General features: G+C 40.1%; 1 long non-coding RNA gene across 3 annotated transcripts in view; it reads left to right on the top strand.

Annotated features, from left to right (window-relative positions):
- Positions 1–216: 216 nt before the first annotated feature.
- Positions 217–26,504, top strand: part of LOC120398660 — a 53,363-nt gene continuing 27,075 nt past the window's right edge. For 2 of the 3 annotated variants that reach the window (XR_005594615.1, XR_005594613.1), the window contains exons 1-3: positions 217–283; positions 510–640; positions 2,522–2,686. This is a non-coding gene — a long non-coding RNA (uncharacterized LOC120398660). The remainder of the gene's footprint in view (positions 284–509; positions 641–2,521; positions 2,687–26,504) is intronic. The other variant, XR_005594614.1, reaches the window with a different exon arrangement.

The raw sequence follows: 26,504 nt of genomic DNA, 5'->3' as shown, positions 1-26,504 counted from the left end.
CAAAATAGATAGTCACATTTCAGGGAAGGACATTTCTTTCTGGGCCATCCTTTATAGAACACCTGCCCACTCTATTCATGGATGTGTTGCTGAGCCAACATAAGCTTGAAAACCTCTGTGACATGGCTGGCTTGTCACTGATAACTTGGAATTGTTTTGCCATTCAGGAACTCAGCATTGTTATGTCCTTCAGAATGTGGAATCCCTGGAAGGACTGAGAAATGTTAGGTTGTAAACCAGAGCACCCCACCCCAGACTACAATGTTCCACAGTTTTTAAAGAGGTAGCATTTGTAAATTTCAACTTTCCTTTGTGTTTGCACTCTTTTTACTCTGCTTAACTTAGTTGTATCCACTTAGCTTCTGGGAAGTGAAGCATTCCTCTATATTCCTCAAGACTATATTAAAGCTGAGTTTTACAAAGATTCCACAGGCACTTTTCTCTGAGGATGCAATTAACTGTTTTTAAAGTACTGAGACAATACTGAACTGTTTGTTGTCTGTTTTCAGGTCCTGCCACCTCAGCAGTTCAGCCAGACTCCAGAAGGAGCCTGGGACTTTGAACTGTCATGGACTGGTCAAAGAGGATGTGTTTCTGTGATGAACGTATGGTGGATATCATGGACAGGACCAACAAGCAGGTACAATACCAAAGGGAGAAGGATTCAAAGCAAATGGAAGGGCACAGACAGACAGGCAGCAGAGTCTGAGGGGTGAATTGTAGCTTGTGGGGAGAGACCTGCAGCAGAGTTTTCTGAAGCAGAAATGTTGCTTGAGGGATGAAGAAATGGCACAGCAGAAACACTAGTTTGAGAGGCTGCTTGCACTAATGGCCACAAAACTTCATGCTCCTGCTCCACCCACAGCATGTCCTGAGCCCTTTTCACCCTACCATGTCTTGTAGAACAGGAATGCACTGGACAATAGCATGTTTGGTGGCTCATGGAACCAGGACTGATCATTAGTTTGACAGTGCAGATGTGCAAAAAAGCATCAAGTGCTTGCTAAACATCCTAGAAAAGGAAAGGAGAACAGGAGAGCAGTGTATATGCAAAAGTATGGCATTTTTGTTTGCACTGGTTTCTCTTTTTTGTATGGGTTAATGTTTGTGTTATGTACTTTTTTTTACTGGTTTTTGCTATTGGTTTATTACTGGTGGTTTGATTTTATGATGGTAGTTGGCTTGCCTGACAGTGCTTTAATATATATTGTAATACAGCCATTTCAAATATAAAGGCTTTTGCTTTATTTAAAAAGTGTATAACCATCACATCATAGAATGTGTATTTTGAAGAAGATAAAAACATAAGCCACAACTGGGAAGTTATATCTAAGCACAACTTCTCAATACTTCAATTCAGAGCAATCCATAATGAAAATCCACAATTTCTTTCACACATACCACCCCTCCGCCATTGTTAAGTAGTCATCTCAGTCATAATTAATAATTCATGACAATCGCTCTCACATACACACCCCATTCATAGCATACAGCAAGAGTCATTTACTGTAAAAAGTGCTGTACAAATACATCTACAAGTGTACTAGTCTCTCTATCCCATTGGTCCATGCAATCCATAATACGGGCACACAAAACATCCCTCATTTTGTTGCCCATGTGCATCTTGCCACAGTTTTGGCAGGTGAACTTTCTGCCTGAGTGTAGCAGTTCAGCTACCCATTAACTGTCATAGGTCCCTTCAGGGACAAATGTCTCATCTTTGATTAAAAAAGATTGTGAAAAGCACAGCAAGACACAATAATGCGGACAGCATACATTACACTGGAATCAAATAGCTCTACAAACAGTGCCAGCAGGATTTCAATCACCATTCTACACCTGCTGAGAGTGTAATTAAAATTCTTTTGCCAGGGCCTCTGAGATCAGGGTACAGTTTCCAAAACCTTGAATACCCCTAGAATGACAGGGTGAAGAGTTACTCCATTTATAACAATGTCATTTGGTGGGAATAATGTCCCAGCCGGTCCCAGCAAGTAGACTCCCACTTCATGGAAAACCCTGGCATCATGAACTTTTCTAGTGCAGCTCACATTGGCATCTATAAATCAGCCTCTGAGGTCCATGAGGTTTTTCATAACAATGGAGTAGTACCTTTGTAGTTTGTGTATCACGTGCTCCTTGAGGAGGGCAAACTATGGGCACATGAGTTCCGTCAATGGCCCTGGGTAGTTGGAAACCCCATTCTCTCAAAACCAGCAATAACTTCAGGGATATTGTTTTTGCCCGCCACCTTGGGTAAATCACACACCTGATTTCCTCAGAAACATTTGCCACCAGTTTACTCACAGTTGATTTTCCAATACCAAACTGGTTAGCAATGGACTTCTAAGAATCTGGGGTAGCCAGCTTCCATATGGTTATAGCAACCTGCTGTTGGACCAGCATGTCCATCCTTATGCATGTGTCATGACACTGGAGGGTTGGGGTAAGCTGCTCCCAAAGCTCCAGAAATTTACCTTTCTTCATGCAAAAGTTCTGGAGCCACTGCTGATCATTCCAGGTCTGTGTAATGATGTGATCCCAGGATCTCTGTGCTTGTGCCTTGATCCAGAAGTGCCTGTCTACAGAGGGGACATCAGCAGCTAGCCCGAGAGTTGGGAGCAGTATCAGCCAGTTCAAGTCTGCCATGTCCGTATTCCTTCTTCTCCTACAACAGGTGCTTAAGGTAGGTGATAACATGCTGACAAAATATCCGCCAGTGTCTCATGAGTGATCTGCACATTTCTTGAAAGAGAAGTGAAAGCCCAAACAGGACAAGTTCTTCAAGAGGTGACTCCTCCATGTTGCTGGCTCTAGTTGCCAGGAGCATGCAGATCCAAAAGATGGCTTGGCAGGATGTGTTGCTGGGCTGTGACAACTTCCTGTAAAGTGTGCAGGATGGACAGTCACTGACTGTGCACCACGAACAAATGGCTAGTGCAACTACAGCTAGGGAGGGCTCCAGGAAGCCTTTCATAGGCTAGTTTGACTAGAGTGTAAAATTCAGTGTAGAAGTTGGTGTGCAGATATAAGAACTGTGTCCAGAAATTGTAAACCTAGAATCAATATTCAGAGTAGATGCTCAAGCCCAGGCATACAAACACTGTGCTTGCCTGCTCACATCCCACAGACCCTGAGCTTACATTCCAGTGTAGGCAGACCTTTGGAAGTCCGGTGAAAGTAAGGCTGTGAATAACCAAAAACTGGCAAGTCTCCAGCCCTAATATCAGAAAGCATACAAAAAATTGAATACATGTATAAGTTATTGTAAGTGGGGTTATTAGCTTGTCTATATAATGGCTTTTGAAATACTCAAAATATGGCAACATTTACATGAACTTATCCAAGAATCAGACCATTTGCTTCATCTAATACCAAGTCATTTTGAAAGTTAAAGAGCAGGTACCCACTACTTTGAATGTTTATGGGTGAATGCTGAGAGAAAGCAAAATATCTCCTTAATAGTGCTTTTTTTAAAAGAACACTATCCATCAAGAGGCATCACAACCATACAGAGGTTATACCAGTGGCCAGCACAGAACATTTTAATTATACATTCTTAGACACATCTAAATACAGTTCCATGAGCTGTAAAGATGCCAACATTTCTTGTGGCAATCCCCTGATACTGTTATTATGATGAATCGTCTCCATAGGTGCCAGTCCTCCAAAAAACCTAGTCATACACTGCAAAACATATTTCTTCCCGGATTCCAGACCCCAGATTGCTCCTAGTTGGCTTTGACTATGTAAAACACTATGTGTAGGCTAAGTAATAATATTGGGTGGGATTTTCAAAAGCACTCTAACATTGGCTTCTCTCTGCTCCCACTGAAATCAATGGGAATTTTACCATTGACTTAATGGAAGCACAGGTAGGCTAATGCTGATCGCTTCTACAGTATACAAGCATAAAGACCAGCCTCTAGACTCCTCGCTCAGAAAAAAAGATTCCCACTTGAAGATAATTTCCTCTGAGTATGGAAGTTGTGATTAGTTACTTTAACATTTCAAACACTTTCTAGGGACAAATTCTGAAAAAGGATGTGCAACATATAATGCTTGGATACAATGTATTTAGAAAGCAAACAAAAAAACCCCACCACTGATTTTAAAAAAGCAAAATCTTTATGTCCCCAGCATATGTCAAAGAGCTGTGGTGAGAGCTCCTGTCTAGTAGTTTATTCCAAATTCACACCTTCCGCCTTGAGGTGGAGAACTTTCCAGCAGGAATTCATTCAGGTCTCACTTCAACAAGCAAACAGTTCCATTTATCACAGGTGCACAGTCCAACTGCCCTTCCAACATTGGTCCCTGAATCACAGATCAGGGCACCTCCTTCCCTTTGGGATCCGGCTGATTCTTGAATGGAATATGGGCAAGAGTGTAGTGACCCTTCCAGGCACTACCCAGCCTCCCAGGCTTAAACCCTAGATTCTAGGACAGCTGTCTCCTTGAAGCAGCAACAGCAACCCATGCAATCTCCAATGGCACCCTCATTCTCCAGTTGTAGTAGAGCTGACAGCTAGCAGAAGGGCTGGAATGTCCTGGCAGATCTCTAACCAACCAAGCTTGTGGAGCTTATGTGTTTATATCTGAACTTGGGTCAGCTGTGTATTGCTGTCCAAGTTCTCAATAAGGCTTCCCCACACATAGCACTAGGATACATTCAAAATCCAGCTCAAAAAAATATAACTTACATATAACATAGTATGGTTATGCCACTTTCCCTCTTCTCTAGAATACAAATATCCCCCACAGAATCATGGGCTTGTTTCCAGCTCTGTATACAAGTATAGTAATATACACTATTTTAGTATCTCCACGGTATGTGTGCATGAGAGCCTTTTAAATACTGTGACCTCTTACTGTAGCTAAGCTCTTTTAGTTATTGCATATTTCCTATTACTGTTGTGACTTTCTAGGTCAGCCAAACAATGTTTTTCATCCCATATTCATCCTTGATTATTTGTCTGGCCTGTGAGCAAGTTGGAAGAAGAACTGAATTTTGGGCTCAGTTCAGTTTTCAATGCAATGAGAGACTTTCCATTGGCTCCAATAACATTTGGATTGGACCCCTGGTGAATCCACCTACCTATACATGAATGATCAACAGTCCCAGAAACATGTATAGCAGAATGTGGCATATTCTTTCTCACAACTTTCATGTGGAAAGATCTATACATCTCCTGGCTCAAAGACAGATTTTGACTCTTGGGATTTAACCTTAATTCAAGAAGTAATTTTGATTTAAGATTACTAATTGCTTTATGACTCAAACTCAATATGGAAACACTCTAGAAGCAAAATTATGCGACTTCTTAACATTTATGCACTGTGAGAAATAAACAGCTGGGGTAAGCAGCAGGCATTTCAATATGTTTTATTTATTTATACACAGAACTTTAAGCATATGTCATACTGATAGCATTTACATCATAATATATGTTGTTCACTACAGTTCTGCAAATCCATTAGAAACTGCATGAATATCTAGTGAATGTCAGGACACAAACAGCTTACCAATTTTTTTCCCCTCCATCTGGTTTACATCTTGTGGGCTCAGCTTTTCTATATAAAGAATATAGCTAAGGAAATGTATGTTTTAAAAACACAATGGCCTTCCTCAAAGAGAGTGTTTTTCCTTTTCTTAATCCCAGTGAGATACCAAAACCAAATAGTTGTGAGGATTCTATATGTGCCAGGAGTTAAAACAAAGAGAATGGGAAGAAAGTGGCCATTGGGAGAAATAAGTACAAGGATTATGTCTAGATTAAATTAAACTGGAAAATGTGTTTTTGTGCAATAGATTTTGTAAGCAAAATATTCTTATTTCAGTATTATAGTTTCAATATAGATCAGCATATATATAAAATATATGGGAACATAATTAAATATGTTAATTCATGCAGGAGTTATTGTTTTCTCTGGATATTATTAATAATAATATATACATGCTTCAGCTCTAACATTTTTTATAAATAAATCCATTCCCTTGTATCCAAACTTCCTAAAGCCTTTAAAGCTTCTAAGGCCTTGAGTTATGTTGAGAATGGTGAAAGGGTCACGGTTTGAGAAGGGATATATGGAAATATTATGCCATTTTAATTCATACAGTTTCATGGGTGCTGTGTGGAATCAGATGGTTTGTGGGACTTGCCATATCAGTACAACAGAGGTAGCCAGTACTTTGCTATCTTTCCAGTGCAACTCTAGTCCATTCACACATGCTCCCTTTCTGACTGCTAGTGCTGCTGACAGCACTAGTCAATCCACATCCCATTCGATGTCCAGGCACGCAGATTATATCTGCCCTGTGAGCCTGATTCAATACCCACTGAAGCAATGGAACACTTTAGTTTGATTTCAGAGGGCATTTATTTGGCTAATTCTAACTGGAACTTTCTTATCTAACATTTTCCCTATATACCAGGGTTTCTCAAACAGGGGTCACCGCTTGTGTAGGGAAAGGCCCTGGCGGGCTGGGCCGGTTTGTTTACCTACCCCATCCGCAGTCCAGCCGATCGTGGCTCCCACTGGCCGCGATCGCTGCTCTGGGCCAATAGGGGCTGCTGGAAGGCTGCTGAGGCTTGAGAGTCCATTTACCCTTTCTTAATCCTTGTGATTGCAGGAGCTGCTATTTTATTCTTCTCCATCCCCCACAGAGGTGTAGATAACTGGAGACATGGGGGGACTTTAGCTACCGTAAAATTTTAGGGATTGCATTAATAAAGGAAACAATGAGTTTGGAACAGAAACTCATTTCTTTCATTTTATTAAAAGTGGACACGTTTAGTCATGGTATCAAATTACTCCTTGAAACATCACCTTTTTTAAACATGAGTAAAAAGAATGACTTAACTGAAAGGACTAAACAACAATATGAGCCCTGGATTTCTTGAAATTCATTCTTCTGCAGCATCTGCAGGTCATCAGTTTTGTCATTATGTACTTGCATAATTGCGTACCAGTTGAGCCGTGATTTGTTCCACTTTGGATTTGACAGGTTTAATGTTTAATATGTTGTAGAACACTGAAACTACCCTCACTTACAGCATTGGTTGCATGTATCTTAAAATCACTAGTTAACTTTACCATTTCAGAAAACAGCTGAAAACATGTTTGATTTGGCTGAGTAAACATAGATATTTCTGAACTGACTTTAATTATTTTCTGGAAGGTGAAAATTTACTTACATCAGATGAAACTGAGTAATCACTTGATCGTGACTGAAATCAGAACCTTACACCTGAGGCATGTCTTGAATTTGTGTTTCTGTTATGTTTTGAGTGTTTATGAGAGTCTCAAGAATTTGAATAATTTTATAGCCTCTGTTCAAACCTTGACTGAATATTGGACATTGTACAATTAATTACCTTGAAATAGGTGTACTTCCAAAATTCCATTTCTGAATCTGGTAGCTGGTTTCCCCTGCTCCTATTTGTATTTCTGTGGGAGTTTTTCTCTTCTTTGGAAGATCATACATTCACATTATCTCCAACTTTCAACTTTTCTGACGGATTTAATCCCAGAATAAATTATGGATCTGATAGGATGTGTGACAGGATCCCCGGGGTGCAGCCTGGGACTGTGGGACAGCTGTGCCCCCTTAACTCTCTCCAGCCTGGGCTGTCTCTCTCAGTGCCTTGCTAATGACAAGCAGCAAGCCCCTCCAGGCACTGTGATCACTCAGCACAACCGCATATGGAGCCCCACACCCAGCTAAATTTCAGGAATGAGGAATATGGGGGTTCCAGGACACTCCCTCAAGGTATAGAATGTCACAGGATGGACTGGAGTGAATTTTCATTTTCATAAGAGATTGGCCTTTTGTTGCTAAAACATCTGATCTTTGCAGAGATATGGACAGACTGTCTACCATGTTAGGACTTTTGGACCTAATTTAATATCAGAGAGAAATTCAAACTTTTCTGTTTGAGCTGTTATGCTACTAATTAGAGATCTCATTTCAAGATCTTTCATTGCATCCTTCACAACCTGCTCAATTGCACATAGTGTCAAGGTTGTTCTCAGAAAATGAAGCCAATGGTTCTTCATGAGAGTCCATCTTCTTGGACTGAGTACATAGATGCCTGAAGATGTGTTTAACACTTCATATTCTGTCCTGCCATATCACGTCACATTTGGTTGATTTTAAAAAATTATGTGATTTTATAAAAAGTTTCAATGCTAACTTAAGACAGCATTATTTTGCATGATTTAAGATAGCATTATTATTAATGCCAAATGGGAATACGTTGGAAGAAATGGGCATACGCTGGTTGCTACAATATATTAAGCCTGCTATTTTAGTGGAGACATCATTGCAATGTCTGTGACAGTTGTTGATGCTAAGACTTAAAGAATAATATATCTTTCTTAATATGACTACATATGCCGAAGTACAGGCTACACTGTAAAATCAAATAAGTCTTCATGAACATTCTTTTCATCATCCACATATTGGAGGCATGAAACCACTTGCTCTTTGTTGGAGAAGTCTATTTAATCTATTATAGTTGTATACCACTTTCCAGAAATTTTCTCTGAAATATCTTTCACAATTAAGAGTCATGGTTTCCATTATCTTGTTTTGAATAACTGGACTTGTGAAATTCTCTTGACTCTTTTTTCAGCTACTTTGAAATATCAGGATCTTATTCTTCCTGGAATTAAAGCAATTTAACAAAGTTGTCTCTAATCTCACCTAAGGATGTATTTTCAACTTGTTCAGTATAATGACCTTGCAGTGTAAGTCCTTATCTGGCAAGAGAATGTATACTACTTAGTATTATCTTTAGGATCTCTCTGTTTTGTTCTTTCTTCTGAGAGTACTGGACATTTAGGATACCACTAGCATTCTTTGTGAAGAATATCAACTGCTATGAAGTGACAAGATGAAGCTTGATGCCCCATAAATTTGCCTTGAGCTTTCTTCCAGATAAAGAATCCAGATTGTGTGACAGCATCATCTATTTATTTACTCTAAAGTAGTTTGCAATTAAAAGTCGTACAACAATAGAAACAAAGAATGCTGTTACTAAACTTCAGAATAATGGAGCCATTGAAGATCATCAGATCAAGATGAACAAAAAGAATGGCCTCATTCTCCAAAGTTACACTCAGGGAAAGACTTAAGTCATAACTGATGAGGTACCTCAAAAATGCTAATAGTATAAGGCAACCTGGCATTTGGTTTCTGTTGCGGGTGGAGACAGTCAGTACTACAACAAGCAGAAGTTGATCTGATTTTTGGAGGTATATTATTGTCTTGTCTTTAATCAGCCATGTTTTAAGTGATTTCATTTTAGCACCTTGACAATACATGCTTTGGTTTTGTACTTCACTTAGGGTAGGTCTATACTCACCGTCCGGGTCGACGCGGTGAGTTCGACTTCTCGGAGTTCGAACTATCGCGTCTAATCAAGACGCGATAGTTCGAACTCCCCGCGCGCTCCGATCGACTCTGGAACTCCACCACCGCGAACGGTGGTGGCGGAGTCGACCTTAGAGCCGCGGAGTTCGACCCCGCCACGTCTGGACGGGTAAGTCAGTCGAACTAGGGTATTTCGAGTTCAGCTATGCTATTCGCGTAGCTGAACTTGCGTACCCTAGTTCGACCGCCCCCCCTTAGTGTAGACCAGGCCTTAGAGTATGTCTGCACTACGGGATTATTCTGATTTTAGAGAAACCGGGTTTTAAAAACAGATTGTATAAAGTCGAGTGCACGCGGCCACACTAAGCACATTAATTTAGCGGTGTGCGTCCATGTACTGAGGCTAGCGTCGATTTCCGGAGAGTTGCACTGTGGGTAGCTATCCCATAGCTATCCCATAGTTCCCGCAGTCTCCCTCGCCCATTGGAATTCTGGGTTGAGATCCGACTGCATGATGGGGCCAAAACAGTGTCACGGGTGATTCTGGGTAAATGTAGTCACTCAATCCTTCCTCCATGAAAGCAACATCAGACAATCATTTTGCACCCTTTTTCCCTGGATTGCCCTGGCAGACGCCATAGCATGGCAACCATGGAGCCTGTTTAGCCTTTTGTCACTGTCACTGTATGTGTATTGGATGCTGCTGACAGACGCGGTACTGCAGTGCTACACAGCAGCATTCATTTGCCTTTGCAAGGTAGCAGAGACAGTTACCAGCCCTATATCACCATCTGCAACTGGAAATTGGCGATGACGGTTATCAATCCTTTTGTACCGTCTGCAATTGGAAATTGGCAATGATGGTTATCAGTCCTTTTGTACCGTCTGCTGCTGTCATGGGTGCTCCTGGCTGGCCTCGCTGAGGTCGGCCGGGGGCGCATGAACAAAAATGGGAATGACTCCCCAGGTCATTCCCTTCTTTATGTTTTGTCTAAAACTAGAGTCAGTCCTGCCTAGAATATGGGGCAAGTCTACTAGAGAACCAGAGAGCACAGCCACTCCGGGTCAGAGCCCCAGATATCCCACAGAAATGATGAGCTGCATGCCATTCTAGGGGGTGCCCCTGCAACAACCCCACCTGTTGCTTCCCTCCTCCCACACCCCTCCTGGGCTACCGTGGCAGTGACCCCCCATTTGTGTGATGAAGTAGTAAAGAATGCAGGAATAAGAAACACTGACTTTTTAGTGAGATAAAATGAGGGGGAGGCAGCCTCTCACTACTATGATAGTCCAGGCAGTACAGAATCTTCATTAGACATGAAAGGGGGGGTAAGGAGCTCAGCCTCCCGCTGCTATGATGAGGATGGTTTTCAATCCTTTTGCACCGTCTGCTGGGAATGACCAGGAGTCATTCCCATTTTTGCCCAGGCACCCCCAGCAGACCTCACCGAGGCCAGCCAGGAGCACTCATGGGATGATGAGGATGGTTTCCAAGCCTTTTGTACCATCTGCCATCAGAAAAGGAAGGGGAGGGAATGCTGCTGTTCAGCGCCGCAACACCGTGTCTACCAGCAGCATGCAGTAGACATACGGTGACATTGAAAAAAGGCGAGAAACAATTTGTTTCCCTTTTCTTTCACGGGGGGGGGAGGGGGGGTAAATTGATGACATATACCCTGAATCACCCGGGACAATGCTTTTGACCCTTCAGGCATTGGGAGCTCAGCCAAGAATGCAAATGCTTTTCGGAGACTGCGGGGACTGTGGGATAGCTGGAGTCCTCAGTCCCTCCTCCCTCCATGAGCGTCCATTTGATTCTTTGGCTTTCCGTTATGCTTGTCACACAGCACTGTGTTGAGTCCCTGCTGTGGCCTATGTCTGGAGATTTTTTCAAATGCTTTGGCATTTCGACTTCTTGAATGGAGCTCTGATAGAACAGATTTGTCTCCCCATAAAGCGATCAGATCCAGTATCTCCCGTACATGCTGATCAGTGCTCCACGCTGGGCAAACAGGAAATTAAATTCAAAAGTTCACGAGGCTTTTCCTGTCTACCTGGCCAGTGCATCCGACTCCAGATTGCTGTCCAGAGCGGTCACAATGGTGCACTTTGGGATAGCTCCCGGAGGCCAATACTGTCGAATTGCGGCCACACTAACCCTAATCCGAAATGGTAATACCGATTTGAGCGCTACTCCCCTCGTCGGGGAGGAGTACAGATATCGATATTAAGAGCCCTTTATATCGAAATAAAGGACTTCGTTGTGTGGACGGGTGCAGGGTTAATTCGGTTTAACGCTGCTAAATTTGGTATAAAAAAACGTGTAGTGTAGACCAGGCCTTAGTCACTACTCAGAAAGAATGGCATAGGATTGCTCAACACTCTTTGGCAAAGTTTTTAGCTGGCCTCTTGGTTTGATACAGTCACTGTGTTCTTTGGAGAACTGTTTAGAATTTGGCTGATTGTAGAAAGGGAACAGCCTAAACTTCATCTGTGGGTTACATTGGAAAACACATTTTAAAAAACATTTTCCTTATGTACCTCCCTGGGTGTCTCTCTCACCCAGAAACTCTGGCAAGAAAAAAGACTACACATAACCTGGCATCTGGAGGCCCTTTGATCTCAGGAATGATGGGAGTGGGGTCAAAACCTGTATAAGGACATGGATCTATGATGTCTGGCCTCCCTTCTCGTTCACAACATAAGAACATAAAAGATAAGAATGGTCCATCTAGCCCAGTGTTTTTTAACCTGTGGTCCATGGACACCTGAGGGTCTGTAGACTATGTCTAAGGGGTCCACAAAAGGTTGTCGTTCCTATAGAACAATGGTTTTCAACCTGCGGTCCACGGACCCGTGGTGGTCCACAAACTATGTCTAAGATTTTTAAAGGGGTCCACACCTCCATCTGAAATATTGTAAGGGGTCCTCAAATGAAAAAAATTGAAAACCACTGACCTTGCCGAGTATCCTGTCTTCTGACAATGGCCATTGAGAATAAACCGAATGGCAATTTTCAAGTGATCCATCTCCTGTCATCAACTCCCAGCTTCTGGCAGTCAGAGATTTAAGGAAACTCAGAGAATAGTGTTGCATTCCTGACCTGCATAGCTAATAGTCATTGGTGGGGCCTATCCTCCATGAAATTATCTAATTTTTTTTTAACCCAGTTAAACTTTTGGTCTTCACAAAATCAGAAGTTAACTGTGCATTCTGTAAAGAAGTACTTCCTTATATTTCTTTTAAACTTACTGTCTATTAATTTCACTGGCTGACCTCTGTTTTCTGTTTCGTGGATGGATAAATAACACTTTCTCCATACCATTCATGATTTAATTTTAGAAATGTCTACCATATCCCCCCCTTAGTAGCCTTGTTTTCTAAACTGAACAGTCCCAGTATTTTAAATCTGTCCTCGTATGGAAGATGTTTCATGCCCTCTAATCATTTTATTGCCCTTCTCTGTGCCTTTTACAATTCTAATATATCTCTTTAGAGATGGGGTGACCAGAACTACATTCAGTATTCAAGGTGAGGCTCAGAAACCATGGACTCAGAAACTGGTATTATGATATTTCTGTCTTCTTATCTATGACTTTTCTAATGGTTCCTAATATTCTGTTAGCTTTTTTTTTGACTGCTGCTGCACATTGAGCAGAGAATGATACATGGTGACTCTAAGATCTCTTTCTCAAGTGGTAACAGTTAATTTATAACCCATCATTTTGTATAGATAGTTGGGATTTTTCCCCAATGTTCATTACTTTGCCCTTATCTACATTGAATTTAATCTGCCATTGTGTTGTCAAGTCACTCCATTTAGTGAGAGTCTTTTGTAACTCTTCGCAATCAGTTTTGAACTTAACTATCTTGAGAAATGTTGTATCAGCTGCATACTTTGCCACCTCACTGTTTACCTCCTTTTCCAGAACATTTAGGAATATGTTGAACAGCACACAGCCAGTATATATCGTTGAGGAATCCTGCTATTTATCTCTTTTCAGTGGGAAAACTGACTGTTTATTCCTCCTCTTTGTTTCCTGTCTTTTAAACAGTTACTGATCCATGACTCTTATCCCATGACTGCTTAGTTTGCTTACAAGTTTTTGGTGTGAGATCTTGTCAAAGGTTTTCTGAAAGTCTAAGTACACTGTATCAACTGGATCACTTTTGTCCATATGCTTGTTGACACCCTCCAAGAATTCTAATAGATTGTTGATTAATGATTTCCCTTTACAAAAGCAGTGTTGACATTTCACTTTGTGAAAAAGCACATGAAACTCAGACAGGAGGAAGGGTGGGGGAAGAAAAGAAGAGATGAGCCAATTGGAGGCTCTGGCAGTCAGTCCCCGAGGAGTAGCATTTGGCTGGGTGTATCCCAGGTCTCCCTAGAGAGACTCACAAGTTCTCATGCACAGACAAAGAGGTGCTGGAACTAGTGTGCTAGGTTTGGTGCCGCACGCCCTGGCTTGAAGTGGTTTCCATTAGATACACAGTTTAAAGTTCCGTTCAATGTATCTCAGCTCCCTCGCTAAACAAATTGTTCCAGCACCCCCGGTTCAATAGTCTTCACGAGAGAAGGAGGGAAACAGCCAGCTATGGGGCAAAAAGAGTGGGAGAAGCTCAGCCAGGTGAACCTCACACAGTCAGGCAGATTTCCTCTTCCAAGGACAGCAAACCCTGCTTGTGGAGCCATGCGGGAAGAAAGGAGCCAGAACCTGATGCATGACAGACCTTCAATATGGCCTCTGCTATCATGAAACAGTTGATACCCAGGGGAAAAAGAGGGACTTCAAGCAGCCAAGAGCAGCTTCTGCTGGGCTGAAGAGAACAAACTGTCGAGTAGTCAGAAGACGGTCCCTGCTACAATAATCAGATAATGTAAAAATGATATTCAACTGCTATTTTATTATCTTTAACTCCTCACTGTAATATCAACACACTGATGTGCACTGTCCTCCCTCACAGTCTCATGCCCGCTATTCACACTCCGAGCCCATCAAGGCTTTTACTTTTTTAAAAATCAAGTTTCAAACAGTCATGGTTACAGAGAGAGGATTGAAAACATGATTTAAAAAAAAATACATTATTTTTATCTCATGATTTTTAAGCCAATCTCATGACAATTTGGGTGCCTGATTCATGATTTGGGTTTGTAATGCTGCCACAGTCTTCTTTCCATGTATATTACCCTCCCCTTCAGACATGTTCTATTTTCCATCAGTTTTCTACAGCTCACATTCTCACTTCCTGCCCTATCTCTTCCGCCACATCATTCTTGTCCCCTGCCTTTCCCTATTCTCCATTCTTCTGATTTTAGCTGAGGACAGAACAATGAGCGATGGCAGCCATTTTAGTAAGGGGAAAAATCGTGAAAAACTCCCAACCTTTCTTCTGACAGCATGAGCAGCTTTACAAACTAAATGCTTAAAAATGTGACATTCACAATAACATTGTGAGAGTTGGCAACTCTGGAGTTGCTGGTGCATGTTAGAAGGAAAAATTGGGCCCCGATTATGGATGAGAGCATAACTTCTGCTGCCAGTTATACCAGCACAACCTCAGTATACCGGTGTAACAGACAACAAATTTGGCACATAGTATCTACTGAATTGAAAATGTAGCTGTGTAATCTACATAGGATTATGTATATGTAATTAGTCTTTCAGTAAGTGAAAAAAAACAGAGGCTGGGGTCAATTTCAATACATGGAGCCTGATTCTGCTTCTGCTAGTGTAAATCAGGAGTAAAACTGAGGAAAGTAAGATCAGAATCCAGTTCTTTACTTTTGGCTCTGTTTATTTTGTCACTACAATATGGTCAGCTAAGCTATTTTTTACTGTTCCTTGTGTAAAAATGCATAACAAATGTCCCCATAAAACAAAACCCTGTTAATTGTTTTAATATTAAATAATTATTGTGTCGGGAGGAGTTACAAAATATTTTTTACTAGATTGATACATACAGTCCTGTGACTTACCATTTGCATTCATTTGTGTTTGTTTCTTTCAAACTGTCTTTTGGGACCATTTTTTAAATTTGTTTTGAAGTGGCAAGCAATTTGAAGGAAGGATTATGACTTCTGTGTTTGGAAGATGTTTAGTACAGTTTGGGTTTTACCACAATCTAAATAATAATCAAATGATATAAACAAATGGAAGGTATTATCATTTAGCATAAAAATGCTTAGCATGTTGACTCTACATTCAAATTATATTTTTCTATACAACTCAAGTAACAAACTTTTCAATTCAGTATATTCATACCAGTCTGTGTGTAGAATTTATGCATGATTAATGAAGAGAACATAAGTATTAACAGTATGTAAACACTATGTAAATATGTCCCTGCTTGGAGATAGAGTCATTGATGTTCAAGAATACCCTTCCTTCTCCAGATGAGATGCAATGAATGGAAAATGTTCTCAACTTCAGCACTCTCCAACTGACAAATTGGCACCTAACATGACAATAAAACAAGTACATTTATGGCCCAGCAATCAGAAGCAGTGAATTGTGTTTAAAATTGTGTCTAAGATCTGTAGATAAATATAATTAATACAAAAGAGTTGACTTTACATGGAGGCCATAGTGTCTCCCTGACAAGCTAGCATTTTGGAAGCCAAAATAATAATAGCAACAGCATTAACAAGCACAGCAGCAGGAAGATCCAGTGGTTGTATGGAAGTCTAGAAGGGAAGATTCTGTAAATATTGAAGGGTCATGGTCGTGAGAAGTGATGACACCTACTGAAGCACTCTTCAGTCACATACTCTTTCCCATTTTTACTTTGGGACAATAAGGATACAAGAAATATAGGAATTCTGTTTACAGTTTGTAGTATAAGCACCAAATTCTCAGCTGCTGTAAATGAATGTAGCTCCACTAACTTCAGTGAAGCTACACTGATGTACATCATCTGAAGATCTGGTATTAAATATATTATGCACCAAACATACACAAAGCATTATTCAGTTTCTTTACCTTCCTTAATGTGGTGTTGGTTAATAAAATATTATTTTTGTCAGTCTCTCTCTCTTTCTCTTTCTCTCTCTCTCTCTCATATGGCCATTTATGTTTCAGCAACCATACGTTTCTGAGAACATTTTGGCAATATTTTCTAGGATATTTTATTGAACTCTGTTTCTATTGAGATCCAAATCAGTGACACCAATTGGAGGGACAGGATGGAAAATGCCGCCCCCCCATCTATGTTTTTTGCACTTGCTGAAAGTTCCATAGGATATGGAGCTGGGGCGGGGGGCATGGCATAACCATTTTTAAGCAGTGGTCCTGTTCTAAATCAGTACAACAGCTGCTGGAGCAGTCCTGAGCATGGCTCTGGCTATGTGTTATCAATGCCATTGAAGCTTGACTCGGTCACTCCTCTGTCCAGTCGAAGGGGTGGCCAGCCCAAATTGTTTTGTGACCTGGCACATAGGGAGTTTGTTCCTCTATGGCAGAGTGCAAGGGAGTAATCTGTAAAATAATTTTAGATCCTGATTGGCCTGGAGAAAAGACTAGGTCATCTTAAAGGATGTTCACCACACGCCTCTCTCTGACCTACCAAGTGGGTTTAGCCAACAGCTGAAGAGAAAAAGTACACAAAATTTTCATGCAATTTGTATACAACTTACACTAGAACTACATATAATTTGTATAATGTATTGGTGTGTGCAATCCACTTCAGTATTACAGCCCCAACTCAATGAGTACCTTCCAAATCAAGCAATTACCCCCTTATGAATACATCAGTTTTATTACCAGTTCTCTCCCAAATCAGGCATAATACGGGACTTGAATCTGGATCGCCTACATCCCAGGGCACTGCCCTAACCACTGGGCTATAGACAATCAAATTTTCTTGAACACTTTCCAAACCTCTTATTTCAAAACCTCCAAATGTTTCATGAAATGGAATTCTTTTCTGGCAGCCCTAGGTCTGGTCTACACCTAATCATTGGTTGACCTAGCTACTTCACTCAGGAATGTGAAAAATTCACGCCCTGGTGAGATGTAATTAAACCAATCTAATCCCTGGTGTAGACATGACTCAATTAACAGGAGAACTCTTCCATCAATCTAGTTACCAGCTCTCAATGGGGTGGATTGACTAGAATGATGGAAAAACCCCTTCTGTTGATGTAGTAATTATCTACACTACAGCACTGCAGCAGCCTAGTGTCAGCCGGAAAAGACCCAAATGTGTGACAAAGAACAAATATGAAGGACATAAAGTATCCATGCAGGGCACAAAGTGCTCTCTCTCCTCATTTCCATAATTCTTTTCTTCCGATGTTCATCACTTTCATCACTTTTTAATGAGGGGACACAAAATTTGTGTGGGACTTGAATAACTTTGGGATGAAAATGAGGGACATCCATTGAAATGAGGGTCATTTGTGAGGTATTCCTACATTTTATCTATTGTTCCTGCTGCCCCTTTATCTCTAACTTAGGCCCCATTGATCCAAGGGTCTGGAGGATGAATGGTTGCTCAGCTCTCTCTCAGGGATGAAGCAGCTTTGTTTCTGCTCTATACCACTGCTTCTCTTGCTTCCTCTCCATACCCCTCTCTCAGGTCCAGTCAGATATACAGGAGATACTGTGTACACAGATACACAGGAGGAGCAGCTGGGAGGCAGGAAGCCTTCTTTAATCCAGGAGATAGAGCCAGAAGTCTTCCCTATCAGATAGTTTCCAATATGTGGCAAAGATACTGAGGTAATTTTTTTCTATCCAGTTGCCATAGTGCCAGTGACTAAGCAGCGGGGGAGATGAAGAACAGTAGAGAGAAGAGAAAGGCTGGAGTCTCTGGCACAAGACCAAGCTCAGGGAGGAAATATGCCTGAGACCCCTTTGGAGCAGTATGCATTTCCATGTGCAAAGACTGCAACTGTCTTTGTCATCAGGCTCACAGGGCTGAACAGCAGCCCTTAGATATTACAGTTCTCTGGAGATGTGCAAAAATAACAAGCTTCTTCCCTGGATCATAGTTTTATCTCTGGGTAAAATCCACATAGCATGCTTAATATATCTAGTAAATCAATTCAAAGATAACTTGCTAATAAACTGCTTGCAAAGGGCAAACCATTAGTAAAAGTTTACTTTAGGCCTTTAAAATTCTTTGCCTTTCCTCCACTCTCTCTGACTCTACAACCTCAGGGGATGTAATCCCTTAAAATGCAGCTCATCTTCAATTAGCAGAAAGAACATATGTACGTTCTTCATTAAAATCCCCAGGTATCGTGCAATGCAGTTCACTTCAGACTTTACAGTTAATTAAAGCCTCATACACATTTTCTGATTCTCCAGCTGGCATTGGAGAGTTTTAAAGCTTGGATCACTTTAGTTATTACATTGCTTAAAAGCTTGATAATAAACATTAATGGCCATACAGCTTTCTTACGCCCATCCACAGTTATGGGAAGTTCATTGCTATAACCCCAACTCTTCTCACAACATAATTAGAAACAAATGGGGTCAAGGTGGGGAACCTGAGCTGTCTTTGTTGGAATAGCTTTATTTGTTTAAGTTCCGGTAATCAGAATTCATTGTTAAATTGCAGCTTGAAGAGGCACAAAATGTGCTTTGATGGAGGAGTGTTGCTAGTTTTTAATCTCCTTTTTAAAAAGTTCTAGGCATTTCTCTGAATCATATGCTCAAATACCATGGTAATGAATGCAGTCCACCTCCCCAGGCAGTGCAGACTGACTGATTTAAAGTTTTTCAAAACATTTTTATAAATGTTATGGCGAAGGAAGGGGAAATTGCTTTGCTTCTTTTTTGACTCCCTGTAGAAGTTACTCGGAAAACAATGGCTCCTTTTGATTTTGTGTACTAAGTAATAACCATGCATAAAAGAATCTCTCTTTTTCTTTGTTCCATAGCTGGAATGATCTCCAGGGATGCAATCTCAGTACTGAACCTCTTTGCCTTAGTAGACACTTGAACTATTCAATCACTCTTCGTATGAGTACTTCTCAATATCTCAGTGCTCCTTCCTCCAGGCCTTCTCACTCTACCCATCTCAACTAATGCTGATCTTGTCTTCTGTTAGGCTGCTCTCATTCCCTCTGAAATCTTTTTTTTTTCCGCTGCTTGTGGTTCTTATCTTCTTTCTACAGCCTTCTCATTTTCCCTGGATCCTCTTTCTATACTCAGTTGTGTCTCTACTACATGACCACTCAGTCTGCTCTGAAAATCCCGATTATCACATAACCTCACCCCTGAACTCTCTGTCAATCTTGCTAATTTGGCTGAATCAAATTCAGGTGCCTGCAGTACCTCTTTTTTCCCTCTATGTAGTAACATTTTCTTGTTATGTTTATAATGTGGGTAAAGATATTGCTACAGAGATCCCTTACCTCAAGATGAAGCATTAGGGGCCTGATCCAAAGCCCATTGACGTTTGTGGGAGTCTTTCCACTGACTTCAATGGGTTTTGAATCAGGTTATTTCCTTTACAGAAAAATGTCTTCTCTCCCTCTCACCCCACCCTGCCTTTCCATAGGCAGGGCTTTCATATAGTAGAATAACACTTTATACATTTCAATTCATTCAAACAATGCCTATCTTCAAATGGAGTTTCCTGGATCTGACTGATCACTTTCTATTTCGATTAGACAGACCATGTAATGCCACCTTACACTGTGATTCTACTCTGAAGATGACTTTGTAATAATGCCATTGCCCTGTGGGTTTCCATTGTAATGTACCAGTGACTTTCAGGTCAAATGTACTCACTTTACAAATAAAAAGATGTGCTTTTTGGTAATAGTTAGCCTTGCAAACTCACTCTCAGGTCTGAAGGTTCAACTGGGTTCTTTGTTTTTCACTCGCAAATTATCTGTAATAAAAGTGTGCTAGTCAAATACTGCCTTCACTTGTGCTTATACTACTGCACTGTTTTCGAATTACATCCTAATTTGTGCCTGGATAAAAGACAAAAGAATGCACAAAACTAATTGAAGACAGAATTTGGGCCTGACTTTGGATGTGAAAGTCTCAAGCTACCCTCTGTTTTCAGGCACCTGTAGAAACCACTCCACAGAAGCAGTAAGGGAAACTGTGTGTATTCACGCATAGCAGAATAGTACTACTGTCTCAACAAAGTCAGTTAAAAAAATTGCAAAAAGAAAAAAAAGAAATTTTCCATTTCCTAATAAAGTTATACAATACCACCCAGATGTTTTGTTACAGCCCCTCCATTGCACATTACAAGTACTGAGGAAGTTTACTACAGGCTTTCATTTAAAAGCCAATTGGGAAGGAAGACAAGGGAAGGAACTACTGAACATTCCATTTGAAACTAGTGTTTTTCTGCTCACTCAGCTATAAAGTTATTACTGAGTAAAGGGAAATTGCAGTAAGAAATGTGTTCCTTCTCTATCAATCCATGACAACATTTCCCCTAAATGTGTGGAGTTGAAGCCCCTGCTTCAGCAATTTTTCTATTAATCTTCTTTTATTTCTTTTAGATTCTGGGGGGAAATATGAGGTTTTTCCATTGTGGGTACTTTCAGATTTTGTGTACTGGGATCCTAACCTTAGCTGGTGTAAATTAGAGTTAGCTCTACTGAAATTAGGGAAGCTACTCTGATTTACACCTGATGAGGATCTGGGCCCTTAACTGTATGAATATTTTGTATGCATGGTAATGTGAACTAAATCTTTCTTAAAAGCGGCAAAGAGTCCTGTAGCACCTTATAGACTAACAGACATACTGGAGCATGAGCTTTCGTGGGTGGGCAAAAGGGGGAAAGGATGCAAGGAGCTTCTCCCTCTTGCCCTTAACCTGGTGCCAATGTATACATTCCAGCCACAATGTCCTTGGAAAGCAGACAGGTGGGCCGACAGGAGCACTGAGTAAGTTGCTATAGCTTATTTCTATTCTGGAGCAAGGCCTTTGGTCTCTGATTTGTGTATGGAATAGCACAGGGCTGCCCAGAGGATTCAGGGGGCCTGGGGCAAAGCAATTTCGGGGACCCCTTCCATAAAAAAAAGTTGCAATACTACAGAATACTATATTCTCGTGGGGGCCCCTGTGGGGCCTGGGGCCTGGAGCAAATTGCCCCACTTGCCCCCCTTTCCCCCCCCGTCCGGGCAGCCCTGGAATAGCATATCTACAGGCTGCCTCTTACTCAAGGCTCTTGATAATGCCACGATTTAGCCCAAAATAATTTCTATCCCTCTTTGGGGTTTACACCCTTCAGATACTTGTAGATGTTAATCCTTTCTTTATTCAGTGTTTCTGTGTGTGTGCACGCACATAGTTTTCTAAATCTTTTTATCACTAATCACATACACTAGCCCTCAATGATTCATGTTTCATGGCCAGGCAAGCTCATATCAACCTCTGATGAGACCAAAATAAGTGTAGAAAGATACTCTGTATGTCAGTTAAAATTGTTTGGCTACTTATTTTATGAAATCTTAGTCATTGCAGTCATGGTGCATGATTATTTATTATTATGAAACAATTGTTTATACCATAAGTGTGTGCATGTATTCCATGGTCCCTGTCCCATGGAGTTTATATGATAGCGAAAGAAAGAAAGAAAGAAAGAAAGAAAGAAAGAAAGAAAGAAAGAAAGAAAGAAAGAAAGAAAGAAAGGGAGATTTTTCATGCATATTTACTTGAATTAAAAAATAACATTTCACTGGCTTCACCTGCATTTGTGCACCTTTAGTGCTCCCTCTTTTTAAGTAAATTACTGAAATGAATGTCCATGGCAATAAGATGTTTAAGTTAATATTAGAGTGTATTTGTGGTAAGCAAATTTTCAAGTGGAAATCTGTTTGCACAAGAAATCTGATTCTGTTGCACTCATCCAATATGGAAATATAAGCATACCTAAAAACTACTAGGTGAGACCTTTTTATCCAGTCAAATCTAACATATCTGGAATTTCAAAACTACAGCTAACTGCTCACGAACAGTTACAGAACAAAAATCAGCCACAAAGACTATTTGGAGAATAATAATGAATACCAAATTAATTTGACTATTTGGTAAATTGTAAGCTTTAAACAGATAATTCATAAACAGAAGATGAGGCTGCATTAATTAAATAAACTATTCAGAATGAATTACTTGTTCATCTCTAAAAATAAAGCTATTTCTCTTTTGCCTTTTAAAATATATATATTAGGCTTTATTAGGTTGGCATGGGAATTTTGGAATGGGATAGAAAAGTGAGTGAGAATTCACCTGCTGTATAGTAAATATGTCATGACATTCTATGCATAAGGGGCAGCACAGTGCATACATTTACATGAGCTGAAGCTAACAGTGGGATTTCTGGATATATCCTTAGATTGCTCACAGATATTACGTCACTTTTAATTCCTATGTTTATGTCCAGCTCCTTCTCCTCTTCACAGAGAAACTTTTCATATTTGTTATGACAGGTTAAAAACTTTTCCCACTCAGTACAAGAATATTAAAATTCTAAGTTATATTGTAATATTTTATTATAATTAATATTAGATTGTCATTTGACTAAATCACAAATCAGTCAAAGAAAGACATATTTGACAATTGTCCATGTTATAGCACATATGCATGTGTGGACAGTGTTTGTCAATAAAACCATTCCTACCTGACTAAGTGACAAGGAAATTTTTGTTCCCAGTAATGTTACCCCAAGAGGAGACTGAGTAACAGATAAGCAAATGTGTCAGTATGTTAGGATCATAAATGTTATTTACAGTGAAGGAGTGCAGACGCTCATAAAAATTCTAATGTTTTTCTCTTGTAAATGTGCCAGATGTTGAGTCATATAATGTGGGAAGTTTAACATTAATTATTCAGATCATTTGTCTGTCACTATATTCCCTTATGCCATACAGAATTGGAGTTGATAAATATAACTGTTTTATGGGTGTAAGAATCCAAAGTTTGGTCAGAGTGAACACTTCATGCCTTTTTTGTTGAAATGTTTAATGAATGAAAAGGAGCAACTTATTTTGGAGATGTTGGGATCCTTTAAACAGTGTGTGTTTGATAGTCCATTGGAGCAAGAAGATGATGGCTTGATTCTGAGCTTTGTGACAGGCTCTCCACTCCTCTATGTCACTTAAAAAGGCATCTCAACTTACAGGGATATAGCATCAAGACCTCCACATTTCAGAGCAAAGTTCTCCAAAAAAAAAAAAAAAAAAAAAGCTGAGAGAAACAGTGGTCTGCTCCTCACTGAGAACAGACTGTTAGCTAAGCTAAGAGGCAGAGGAAATAAGGAAGAAAGGTTCTGATTTCTTAAAACCGTATTAGAGGCCATAGGGGCAGATCCAAAACCAACTGAAATCAATAGAAGTATTTCCATTGATTTTAATAGGAAACTGGCCTGACAAAAGCCCTTCAGGAAAAAGTGTTGGACCTAGAAAACAGATCATGGTGTTGTAATCTGAAGATCCCAGGATTGCCTGAGAATGTAGAGAAAAAATGTCTTATCTGAATTCCTACAAAACATGTTGCCTCCGCTACTGAACATGTCCTGGAAAATAGGCTTGGAGAACCAGTGAATGATCCTGCAAAATGCTGAACATACTGATCCTAATCCAGCAAAACACTTAAGTAAGTGTTTAACTTTGTAGTCAATGAAAAAATTCAAGCATTCAAGGTTAAGCATGTACTTAAGTACTTTGCTAGATAAGGGTCAGCGTGCTCAACAATTTCAGAATCTTCATCTTTGTTAATCTTCTTTAAGAAATTGGGCTCTGTAGTGAGGCCTGCCTCTGCAATCTATTCTTTTGTCATGTTTGCCACAGAGGTTAGTCTTGGGCCTTTAAGGGACAGCCATCTTACCATCTCAAATTTAAATGAGAAAAGAATTGAGAAAGTCAGGCATAGCACCTACATATGAATAAGACAATCAGGTCTGGGGGTGAGATAGCTCAGTGGTTTGAGCATTGGTCTGCTGAACCCAGGGTTGTGAGTTCAATCTTTGAGGGGGCCACTTAGGGATCTGGAGCAAAATTGGCCCTGCTAGTGAAGGCAGGGGGTTGGACTCAGTGATCTTTCAAGGTCCCTTCCAGTTCTAGGAGATAGGTATATCTCCTATTATTATATTATCTGCATAAATTGTGAGCCACAGGTCAACATAACTGCCCATCTACTGACCAACTGAAGATGTGGGTGTGGGATGAGCATCCATTTCCTCTCTGCAAATGTGTGGGGGACACAAGATTTCATGACATTTTTCGATTAAAAACTCTTGAAAAATTCCATAATGTTTCAATTAAATGAACCTGAAAGAAAATTGGAACCTAATCAAAAGCATCATGAAATCACTTGGAATCTTTCCCAAATTCAATGGACTTTGGATCAGACCCTGAGTGAGTAATTGTTTGAGGACAAGGGATATATACCAAATAGTAGCTGAGAAAGGTGGAAAGAAACAGGAAGAGTGTATAATGAGGGAAGGGAAAAAGACTGATTCCACAAAGAATCATTGTAATATACCCAATTAAAAATAGTGTGATAGATTATGGTCCTAACACAAGAATGAGCTGCTGTAATATCAGCTTTTTTGTAACATGCAAAGGAAAATACACATAAAGTAATACATTTTGCTTTCTATTCTTTCTCCCATTAAGTATGTAATAATTAACTTCTATGACTGTTTGAAATACATGGGACTCATATATTATCTAACTTTTGGGAGTTTGATCAGCCAGCTTATTACATGAAAAATTCAAGATTGGTGTTTACCATTTGTACCTATGGTAATTATCCAACCAAAAGTGATAATGGCAAGATTTTCAGCAGGGAAAGGAATGAGGAAATCTTTAAATTACAAAATACATTTTTTTTAAGAAGATTGACCTAATATTCTAATGAGCAACAGATGCTCTGCCCCAAGATGAAGAGGAAAACAGACACTTTGAAGAATAGCTCAGCATAGGAATAAAACAAAGGGGAAGAAAAAGACCTTTCTGTTGACTCATACTTGTAGTTTTATTGTTAGTCTCCTAATTTACACAATACGAGTTAAAGTTACCAGCATATATAGAGCAAACAATATGCCTATTAAAAATGCCTCAAAGTGCTCAGGAAGCAAGATTTAACTTTTACCTAAAGGTACATAATCATCTCTTTTTTAAATATTCCTTACCTTCTCCCTGTAAAGATTAATCAAAAAGTGAAGTTGATAACTTGGAAATATTACAAATTCTCTTATTCAAGAGTGAAGTATTCAGTTTTCTAACTCAGCAGGAGTTTCAGCTGGATACAAAACTAAAGACCTACCCCCCAGTCAAGTGAGTGGCAAAACTCCTATCAACGTCAATGGGAACAAAATAAAACCATAGACAGATTGCAATTATAAAACTCTAGAAAGTGAGGCTGATGGGGGAAGTGGGGATCAAGCCAATGGTAGGGTATGGTGGCCCTTTGAAATAGTCAAGGACTCAGTAGTAAGGTGAAAAATAAAGGCAAGAATTATATTAGTTGGGGGAGGAGAGAATGAAAACAGTAAATATGTATAGGGTCAGAATGTACTAGATACCTGCAGCTTCCATTGACTTTACCAGAATTGTGGGTGTTCAGCCCCACTGAAAATTATGTTAGTCGACGGTGAGGATCAGCACACAGGAGCTTTTACTTGTCTTCAACATTCCAACTCCTTAACCGAAGTCTGAGGTATAAGATATAAAACAGTATCCGAGTCTATTTGCCAGTGTCCCAAAATGGAAATTCACCACTTTAAAACAAACTTGTAATGTTCAAGTAGCTTCTTTAAAGTATTTTGTATTGTACCTTCCTCATCAATCAATTCATCTCCCAGCCCCAGCACCACTGGGTCTGCAATTCCATGCAAGCTGCCCTGCTTTAAGTCTTGTCTAAAGATACCACATTAAATATTTGATACAAATAAATGATGTCTGCATAGTGTGAATAATTCCTTTTTCTTAATGTCAGCCATCTCCTCTGAGGCTATTAACATTTTATCCTCTGATTAACACATTGTTTGCACTATTAGTCTGATCATGCAAACCCTAACTCAGGTGACAAAACCTACTGAAGACCATTGGATTATTCACATGAGTAAGAATCACTCATGTGATGAAAGGTTTGCAGGACTGGGCCGAATGTTTGCAAATGAAAGGCTTTGCAAATAAAGATT

The sequence above is a fragment of the Mauremys reevesii genome, linkage group 2, assembly GCF_016161935.1.
Source record: "Mauremys reevesii isolate NIE-2019 linkage group 2, ASM1616193v1, whole genome shotgun sequence".
In the NCBI taxonomy this organism is placed as follows: domain Eukaryota; kingdom Metazoa; phylum Chordata; order Testudines; family Geoemydidae; genus Mauremys; species Mauremys reevesii.
Note: the sequence above shows the minus strand (reverse complement) of the source record. Positions and strands in the feature narration are given on the sequence as shown.